This window comes from Elephantulus edwardii, unplaced genomic scaffold, assembly GCF_000299155.1.
Source record: "Elephantulus edwardii isolate Elephantulus edwardi_28Jun2011 unplaced genomic scaffold, EleEdw1.0 scaffold00136, whole genome shotgun sequence".
NCBI lineage: Eukaryota > Metazoa > Chordata > Mammalia > Macroscelidea > Macroscelididae > Elephantulus > Elephantulus edwardii.
Window position 1 is genome coordinate 1,550,662 of NW_006399886.1, and position 11,244 is coordinate 1,561,905.

Below are 11,244 nucleotides of genomic sequence, written 5' to 3' on the forward strand. Positions count from 1 at the left end.
CTGGATCATTTAACATTCTGCCTAAAGCATCCTTGATTGTAGCAACTCGAGGTTTGAATTTGCTCTTCAGTTCCTTGAGCTTAAGAAATGCTGAACGAGTTCGGCCCTTTTAGCTTCCAAAGGACTTTAGGAAACGCAAAATTTTCCATAAAGAAATTGCAATATAATGAATGGCTTAGCCCATAGATTAAACATTTTAAGCTGTTAGCTAATCAATAACATCATAAAGACAGAAACTATAAACTTCTTACATAGATGAAAGAGAAACTACCTAACACCAAGAAAAAGTTCACATAATGTCAAGAAGGCAGCAGACAACTTCAAACACTATGAATAAACAAATTAAGCCTTCTCCAAAAAAAGTAGAACATATTGGAGATGCAAGGAACACTCCAGAGTCAAGAAGAAAGAAGATATATATTGATATAGAGGTAATTGAACAGATATGGATGAAGGTACAAATGATGGAAGACATAATAGATGCCATTAAGAAAGCAAATACTCCAGAGACAGAGATCTAGACGAAATACGTTAATAAGGAAGAACTTGAACAACTGTAGAAGAAAATCCAAAAGATAAAAGAAAGTGTTGGAAATATAGATAAAGAGGTAAAAGAACTTAAAAAAAATCCTCACAAGATAGAGATTGTGCAGCCATAAATTCATGATCAGGAGAGAATATAACTGATGAAAGAGACCTTCTAAAGATTAAATCACTGTATGCACATTTTTTTCCCTGATAGGGTGAAAATAAACCCTATCAACTGGGATAATATGTTTGACGATACCATTTCAGACAAGGGCCTCATAGTCAAAGTTTACAGAATACTCCTGGATTTCCACAAGAGAAAGTATGATAACCCAATTACAAAATGGGCAAAAAACATGGAAAAGCTTTTCACAGAGGAAGACATTCAGCCAACAGACACACGAAGTAATGCTCAAAATCACTGGAAATAAGAGCTATAGAAATTAAAAGCACACTAAGATCTCACCCCAGTTGCAGTGGCAAAGTGATTGCCACGATAACAAGCAATTTGTGTTAGAAAGGATGTGGAGAGGTGAGAACTCTCATATACCATTGGCTGGATTGTAAAATAGAACAAACCATTCTGGAAGGCAGTTTGGATTTCATTTTTCAAAAGCTGAACATAGAACAATTAGGTGCTCTGAGATTCTTATTATTCTTAAAGTTTTCAGTAATCTGTGAAAATATCTTTACGGTTAAATACAGTTGAATGTCTTTGCATAGACAATGGAACACAAATAAACATTTTTCTTGCATTTTCTACTTTCAGCTAAGATTCATCTGACATCAGCAATGATAGCACTTATTCCACAGCTTCTTCAAAAACCAATTTGAATTTATTGCAATTCTCAATCAATGCACTGTTTCAGCCATTTAAAAAATAATGTTCAGTAAGACTCTTGGTAGCAACAGGAAGAAAATTAAAAACAAAAAAAAAATTAATTGCGTTAGGAAAGTCTGCTGTCAGGGACAAGACCTCTCCAGAGTAATGAAGAGCAACAACGTCAGTCTGGAGATTAATGTGCACCTGATCCAAGCCATGGTCTTCCAATTATTTGCTATGCATCAGAAAGCTGGACAATAATGAGGAATGACAAAGAGAGAATTAATACCTTTGTGCTGTGGTTCTGGAGAAGAGTATTGAATATACCATGGACTGCTAGAACAAATTGGAAGCCAGAGGGGTATCCTAAACATTATGCCACTGTAAGCTTTATGAACTCTGATAAATGTTAATAGTTATAGAAAGAGTTCAGGCGTTTGCTCATAGGGTCGCTATGAGTTGTGCTCAACTTGAAGGCAATCGACAACAACAACAATAACTAGAACAAACAAGTTCATCCTATAGAGGATTAAACCAGGCTGTTCCTTGGATGCAAGAATTTTTAAGCTTTGTCTGACATACTTCGCGCATGTTGCAAGGAGGGACCAGTCCTTGAAGAGGGGCTTCATGCTTGGGTGAGTGAGTGGAGGGACAGCACAAGAGAGAAAGACCCTCAACGAGATGGACTAACTCAGTGACTGGGGTAATGAGGCAAGGTGTAGAAGACACGATAAGGTTGGCTCAGGATAGAGCCAGGTTCAGAGATATTGTGCATAGGGTTTCTATGAGTTGTAAGCAACTTGAAGGCACAAAACAACAACAACGATTATCCCTCTATCCATTCTCACCCCACTGATCATACCCTCCCTTGTATCTTCATACCTGTTGTACTAGTTATCTATTTCTACAATAATAGTCTTATATAGCATTTGAAAAGGACAATTATTAAGATCTATACACCAACCACACAAGTCAAGTTGAAGAAATTGAAGATTCCTGCCAACTTCTGAAGTCTAAACTTGATCAAACATGTAATAAAGATGCACGGATAATTATTCTCAAAAAAAAAGCTGAACATTGAAATTCCATATGATTCAGCAATTCCCCTCCTAGACACACCCCCCCCCAAGGAAATTTGACCTGAGATAAAAGTGGATATTTGCACATGAATGTTCATAGCAGTGTTACCCCAATTGCAAGAATATGGAAACAGCCCAAATGTCCAACCACAATCGAATGGATTGAAAAGTTGTGGCAAAATCAGATGATGGACTATTATGCAGCACTTAGGGTCAGTGATTTAAAAAAATTCTACATAACTTGGGAGATACTGAAAAACATTATGCTGAATGAACTAACTCAGCCTCATAAGGACAAATACTTCATAAGAACATTATTATAAAAGTAGAAAGATAACTACTAAAAAGTGTATTGAGCGGCCCCGCACAGACATCTCTTCTGAGGGTCACATTGAGCTGCTGCTGCTTTGAGGGAAGTCTTTAGAAATCACCACCATGGCGGAAGACATTAAGACCAAAATCAAGAACTACCGAACTGCCCCTTTTGATAGCCGCTTTCCCAACCAGAACCAAACCAAGAACTGCTGGCAAAACTACCTGGATTTCCACCGCTGCGAGAAGGCAATGACTGCCAAAGGTGGAGATGTCTCCTTGTGTGAATGGTATCGGCACGTATACAAGTCCCTCTGCCCCCTGTCCTGGGTGTCAGCCTGGGATGACCGCAGGGCAGAAGGCACATTCTCTGGGAAGATCTGAACTGGCCCACCTTACCTTTCTGCCGGAATCTTAAATTGTGACTTAACTAATAATAAAGACTTACTGGAAAAATGTTAAAAAAAAAAGTGTATTGAGTTTCTAGGGGGCAGAGTTGGAAGCAGAGAAGAGAGGTGAGCATGGGTAGCGGAGAAGTTACAGGTTGCACAATTTGGGGGTGGAGGGAGGCAGTAAAGGAAACAGGAAGGATCCAGAGAAAACCGGAAAAGACAGGGTATGGTGAGCATAGACAATGACTATTAATTTTATAAAACACAGTTTATAAGAATGATTGGATAGAAGGAAAATTTATGCCTTTCAGTGTGGTGCTGGAGAAGAGTATTGAATACACCATGGAAGGTTAGGAGAACAAACAGATTCACCCTGGAGAGAGTGAAACCAGTCTCCTCCTTGGAGACAAGGATTCTGAAGCTTTGACTCACGTACTTTGGACATGTTGTTAGGAGAGACCAGTCCTTGGAGAGGGATGTCATACTTGGGAGGTTGAGAGACACACAAGAGAGGAAGACCCTGGATAAGGTGGATTGATTCAGTGACTGGGGTATTATCTGATAATTTTTAAATGTTGATATTAAATTTCATTTTTTGTACATTTTAGTTTCAAAGTAACATATTAACTTCATTTTGTTTATTTCTTTACAAGATAAGAGAGCTAAAAGATCAAGAATTCATATGAACTTGCAGCACCAGGCTTCCTCCGTCCTCTGATGACAGACTAATGTCGAGTGCTAATAACTATTGCCTTAGAATTATTTAGTGACTCTTGTTTCTTAGATTGTTGTCAATGTAAAAAAAAAATTCTTCCATCTTGATGCAATTCTAAAAATGTCCATTAAAATAATGCCATAACAGATTATTAGTTCTTTTCTATACATACACTTTTTTTTTTCCTTTTCAAAGAAAGGTCCTTAACGTTCTAACCACTATCTTCTACTCTCTTAATTGATTATAGTTGTCAATCACTAAAGAGAGTTACCATATAGTTGTAGTCATTGAACTGTTTTCCAGGAAAAATTCTGCAGTTGAGACAAAAGGAATTCTTCAAGTGGCATTTCAAGGAGCTAAACTCACCATTTTTAATAGATCAGTTCACTGGGGCCACAACTTGCATTATTAGGTATAAAGGCTAGTTGGCAGTTAACTATATTTTAATTTGTGTGTGAGACACTTTGTGAAACTTACGGTCATTTAAAATTATGGACACGACATTTTTCCCAACACTTCAATTTCATCATATGCAATTTTCAATCACAATTTAACTTGCATAAAGCTGAAAATTCTCCAAATTATGGGGTTTGTTTCCAGCCTGTTGAGAAGGAAATTAGATATAGAACTTCTGTCTCCTGCTAATGTTAATGGGACTTGCATGTGTAATTCCTTTAGAAAGCCAGAGCAAATGCATGTTTATGAGGCAGCATTACTGTGCATTGTAGCTTTTACCCTTTAAAAGTGTCACTAGCCTGAATAATGGCCAATTCTTCTTGTTACTGCACAGCAAATCCCAGCTACCGTAGTTGGAAACAATGGGATTTCAACTCTCAGCAACAGACTCTAGACACCTGAAATCTGAACTCTCCCATATTCTATCACATTTTTGTCCATTTAGGATAAAATTAAAACTCATAAACTGTTTAAACTAAATATTTTACCTTAATGTCTTTATTTTGAAGTAATACTCATCAGACATTGGGATATTTTTTATTTCATTCATTAAAACCAATACTAAACTTTCTTTGAATCCTGAGACTCTATTAATGTTTAATACCTGTGAATGTCCTTCTTTTTACACTATTAAAATGAAAACTAAAAGTTTTGCCATTTAGTTAATTCTAACTCATAATGACCCTAAAAGGCAGAGTAGAATTTCCCCATAGGATAATCCAAGACTGTGATCTTTATAGAAGCAGATTGTTCCATCTGTCTCTGTGGATCATCTGGTGAGTTACAATTGCCAACTTCTTGGTTAGCAGATGAGCTCTTAACCACGGACGCACCAAGTATTTCATGCGCATTATTATAATATTCCTTCTATGAAAACAGTGATGAGAATAATTATGCGTTTTATGCTTTCATTCTGAAGTATTTATAATGAAACTCATTTCATTGAAAATGAATTCTTTCATTAGGACTTCATTTCCTAAATAAAGTTGTCATTTTGAGGAAGATGGTACTTTCAGTTAGATTCCAAATGTCAAGGATTGTCTCAAAGGTATCAAACCTGAGCTATATCTTTTTAATAAAACTCTTTTTTCATTTTTTTAAACATCAACAGTAGTAATTTAAAAATATTTCTAAAGGAAAGGAGACCATTAGGGATACATTTATAAGTATTATTCCTCTAATTACAAGTTATCAGCCTTTTAAAACCATACCTCTCAAAGTATGGCTTAACCTATGGACATGCTAACAATATTGAATTTTAGCTCTTTCCCAGTTCTTTTAAACCTTTGTTTTGCCAAGATCTTCATAGCATTTAAAAAGCACTACTCTGCAACATTTAAACCCACTTGAAGCAGTTGGAATTAAACTACAGGACTTTTTTAAAAGATGTCAAGTTGTTGTTAGTTACCATAAGGTTGGCTATGACTCAAAGCAATCCTACGAACAACAGGTCTGAACCTTACCCCTTTTGCAACATCTTCATGATCTCTGTAATGTTCAAATCCATTGTTCCATTGTAGTCACTGTTCCGATCAATCTTGTTGGAAGTCTTCCTTTCTTTTTCTGACTCTTCATCTTTGCCTCCATGATATCCTTCAAAGGCTAGACTCCATGGCTCTCAACAACATACCCAAAGCATATGAGATGAAGTTTCATCATTCTTGCCTCTAAGGTGAACCCTGGTTATACTTTACCCAAGTTAGATTTGTTTGTTCTTTTGGTAATCCATGAGATTCTCAGTACTATTCTCCAATACCATAAATAAAAGATATTGGCTCTTCTGTTATCCTTATTTATTGTCTAGCTTTCAAATTAAAATGAAGAAATTATAAAGGCTTAGATCAGGTATCCCTTAGTCTTTAAAACAACATTGTTACTCACTAGCACTTTGGAACAGTCCATAATAACATATTTCCCCAATGCAACATATCTTTGATTTCTTGACTGCTGGTACCATAGGTGTTGATTGTAAATCCAAGTAAAATGAAATCCCAAAATCTCTGTAGATGTTCATTGAGATGAAAAATAAACAACCTAAATTAAAAAAAAATAAAAAAAATGAACACTGCTAAATGAAATAGTTGGTAACTTAATTTTTTCCCCTATCTACCACAATTTTACCCATTGGTCCATTGGTGAGGATTTTTGTTTTCTTGATACTGAGATGTGATCCATATAGAAGGCTGTAGTCTTTGATCTTCTACAGCAAGTGCTTTAAGTCTTCACTTCCAACTATTAAGTTTGTGTCATTTGCATAATGCAGATCCTTGATAAGTATTCCTCCAATCCTGATGCCATATTCTTCATATTGCCAAACTTCCCAAAAACTTGGTCAGCATCAGGTACAGAGAAGAATACAAGCCCAAAACACAGCACGCACTGATTTTAAACTGTTCAATGTTCCTTTGTTCTACAGCCTCTTGGAATAGATATATGGTAAACTGATACACAAGTAAATTAAATATTCTGAATTCTTCTCAGTGTTAACCACAGGTTTGATACACACAACCAAATGCTTTCAAAGTCCATTCTGGCTACACCCATTCCAGGACAAATTTGTTTGTTCTATTGATAGTCCGTGGAATGTTCGGCACTCTTTCCCAATACCACAGCCCAAAGGCATCATTTCTTCTTCTGTCATGTTTATTAATTGTTCAGCTCTCAAATGCATAGCAAATGAACAGAAAGACCATGACCTGAATCAGACACGTTTTAGTCCTTAAACTGACATCATTATTCTTCAATAATTTGAAGAGGTTTTCTCTCTGTAGACTTTCCCATTGCAATATGTCTTTAGATTTTCCGACTGCTTGTAGCAAGGATATTAATAATGGATCTAAATTAGATAAAGCTGTTAGCAGTTTAAATATTTTTCAATGGATCATGGTGTTGCCTATCTGTTCAGTGGTAAGAATCTTTGTCTTCTTGACATGGAAATGCAAACCATATTGACAAGATAATACATAACAATATAATACAGAATTAATTAATTATATATATATTTAACTATACAGATACATGCTAGATTTTAAAAATGTGGTATCAATGTAAGAATGAAAAAAGAACATTTTGTGGATTATTGAACTTCTGAATAAATAAAATCTCAGTGACTAATGTATACATTCAAAGTGTGTCCAATTATCTAAACATTGAATATTTCAGACTCATCCATTAAAAATGTTTATTTGAGCTATCAAAAGTAGTACTTTGTTAAGATAAAGTTCATAGATTGAAAAAAACAAACTTCAGACCAATTTTTATAAATAATAAATAAAAACTAGAAGATGAAGAAGCTCTGAACACAAATGGGGGAAGTAAACAAAAGTACAGTGGAAAAAATAGTTAAATTTGGTATTGTCTACAAAAACAAGGTTTATTTTCCTATATATTTGGGAATATAAAATCATTCTTTTAATTAAACAAAGAAATAGGCTATAATACTTAGGAAATATTAAACATTTAGTACAAAATTTTGGTAAATACACTTATACTGAAACTTATCATCTGTGGAATGGCTCTGAAAGAATTCTGTGAGAGAAACACAGTCTTAAGATGAAAAGGGAAGACACAAATGCTAGAGTGTTAAATTGAAGGATATAGATTTTTTTAGTAAAAATTAAATAAATAGAAACATGTTTATTTAACTTAATAAATAGAAATTAAATAGTAATAATCTATATGATTCAGGATCAAGAAAGGTCTGCATTAGGGATGCATTCTATCTCCATACCTTTTCAATCTATATGAAGAACAGATCTAATAAAGATGACACAACCTTGCTTGCTGAAACTGAGGACGATGTGAGACATTTGGTGCAGAAGGTCAAGGACTGTAGTCTACAATATGAATTGAAGTCCAAAATCAAGAAAATGAAAATTCTCACCACCGAGACTCTTGGCAGTGACCTCTCTATAGTAGTGAATAGCAATCATATCAGTTTGGAGACTAAGGTGAACCTGATCCAGGCCATGATCTTCACAATTACTTGCTATATATCAGAGAGCTGTACAATAATTAAGAATGATAGAAGAAGGATTGATGCCTTTGAGTTGTGGTAGTGGAGTAGAGTGTTGAACATACCTTGGACTGTCAGGAGAACCAACAGGTTCATCCTTGTGAGGAGAGTGAAACCAGTTTGCTCCTTATAGGCAAGAATTTTAAGCTCCGTCTCACATACTTTGGGCATGTGACCAAGAGGGACCAGTGTTTAGAGAGGGACATCATGCTTGGAAGGTTGGAGGGACAGCACAGGAGAGGAAGACCTAGGTTTAGATGGATTTACTCAGTGACTAAAGCAATAGGATTAAGTCTGTTGAATACAATGACATTGGTTAAGGATAGAGCATGTTTCAGACCTAATGTACATAGGGTTGAGATGAGTCACAGATGACTTGATGGCACATAACAGCACCAATAAGTTTATAAAGCAGTAGCTATTTACTGAACCCAGATCTGAAAACACAGTGTAGTAAATTACAGGAAAAAAAATTTATGAAATTAACAACAACAACAAAAAGAATCCAACAAGGAAATAGAAATCATCATTTGACAATATTTCACAGTCTTCAAAAAATACCACTGTGATATTCTTTCTAACTATTCCTCAGAGAAATGTAAATTAAGGCTTAAGAAGTTTCCACTTGATTGTGGGACAAGGAATGCAGATGAATTTAGGGACAGTATGACTTCTCTAAAGTACTCAGGAACAACGGTGTCTCTCTGGAGACTAAGGTGTGCCTGATACAGGCCATGGTATTTGCAATCACTTGTTACGCATCAGAGAGTTGGACAATGACTAGGGAGGACAGAAGGAAAGTGGATGCTTTTGAGCTGTGGTGCTGGGGAAGAGACTGCCAGGAAAACAAACAGATTCATCTTGGAGAGGATTAAACCAAGCTACTCCTTGGAGGCAAGGATTCTGGGGCTTCGTCTGACATACTTTGGACATGTTGCCAGGAGGGACGGGTCCTTGGAGAGGGACATCATGCTTGGGAGGGTGGAGGGACAGCGCAGGAGGGAAAGACCCTCTATGAGATGGATTGATTCGGTGACTGGGGTAATCGGGATGGGTGTGTCAGAGGCAGTGAGATTTGCGCAGGACAGGGCAGGGTTTAGGGCTGTTGTGCATAGGGTCGCCATAAGTCAAAAACGACTCAACGGCACATAACAACAACAACAACATGACTTTAATATTTATTTTGTTTTCTTGTTAAGGTTATGCACTGCAAAACACACACCAATATTACAGCTTCTGCCAGTAGAAGTCAGTAGAATGTATTGATTGCACTCTTTAAGTTTTCAGTGTTCCAAGGAGAGCAAAGTTCTTTGTTTGGGAATGAATATGTAAAAAATAGAAGAGGGGGGGGGAAAGAAAAGAAAGAATCATTTTCTATTAGAAAAAGGGAAAGAGTATTAACCTAGTAAGACATAGGAGCTAGAAGCTGATTTTTCATCTTTTAGTAAACAGAGGGTTGGCAATACAGAAGAACAAATAGTTGTATGGGCGAATACCATCTTGCATGTAGAAAGAGAAGAAATTAAAAAAAAACCCAAAAACAGAGACATAACAAAACAAAACCCGTAAGTGCAATAGAAACAAAAAGGGAAAGGCCAGATAGTGCTTTTGTTTTTTCTCATCTTTTGTTTTGCATTTGGAGGAGATAGTAAACTCATCTACTAAAGAAGAGTAGGGCGTTTATGGAGTTCTTGCTTTAACTGAACGGAATTTGTAATACTCCTTTTGGAAAACAAGGAAACTAGCTGGAGAGAAAAAAGGTGACAGAACGGCCAAACCTTGTTGAGTTTAGAAACTATAAATTCGTAGTGACCCTCTTCTCACAGGTATAAACATTTTCTCTTTTTCTTCTCAACAAACTGGTTTAGATTGATTTTATTTAAAGCTAGGATATTACAAACACGTTTGAAAGAAAGAAAATGAATAAAACATATTGTGGACCAACACAAATACACAAATGGCTTATATTATGTAATGTAGGCTGTAAATTTAATGGAGAAAGAAACAGGTTTTGAAAAAGTTAATAGATAGCAAGGGGTGGCGAGAACCATTTGAATTTATAAAAGCAATGGGTTAGATGCTATAGTATCAATCAGCTACATGAACATTAAATAATCTGTGGTGATTTCAAGATTTAGGATGAGGAAATCTGGGAGCAAAGTTTCAAAGAAGTATTTTTTCTGAAGGGGCCTCATTGGAGGACATCAGCTTTCAGCTACAGAGAGGTTAGCCTAATATTTGATGATAGAGGTGTTTAGATTTTCTCATTTTAGTGTAAATCAAGAGGTGAGGATGCCACAAAGGGTCTAAACATCAGAGAACCATAGTCTATGTGTGTACACATGCATATGTGTGTGAGTGTGAAACAGTTTATTGAGAACTAGATGGTATACCAATTCACATATTTCAGTTAACAGATGCTGTCCTGGACGTGCTCACCAAGTTGTGCCAAGAAATCTGGAGAACAACCACTTGGCCGACAGACTGGAAGAGATCGATATTTGCTCCTATCCCAAAGAAAGATGATCCAACAGAATGTGGAAACTACAGAACAATCTCACTGATTTCACATGCAAGCAAGATTTTACTGAAGATTATCGAAAAACGACTGGAACAGCACATCAACAGAAAACTACCAGAAGTCCAGGCTGGGTTTAGAAGGGGTCGTGGTACTAAAGATATTGTAACTGATGTTAGATGGATCTTGGCTGAAAGCAGGGAACACCAGAGGAATCATAACAACCTATGGCTGACTCTGAGAAGAATGGGAATCCCAGAACACTTGATCGTTCTAATGCGAAACTTATACTTGGACCAGGAGGCAGTTGTCAGAACAGAGCAAGGGAACATTGCATGGTTCAAAATTGGGAAGGGCGTACGCCAGGGATGCATCCTATCTCCATACCTTTTCAACCTATATGCAG

At 36.4% G+C, this 11,244-nt stretch overlaps 1 pseudogene; it reads left to right on the top strand.

The window, feature by feature from the left end:
* Positions 1–2,865: 2,865 nt before the first annotated feature.
* LOC102857445 lies at positions 2,866–3,126 on the top strand (annotated as a pseudogene).
* The last annotated feature ends 8,118 nt before the right edge of the window (positions 3,127–11,244 follow it).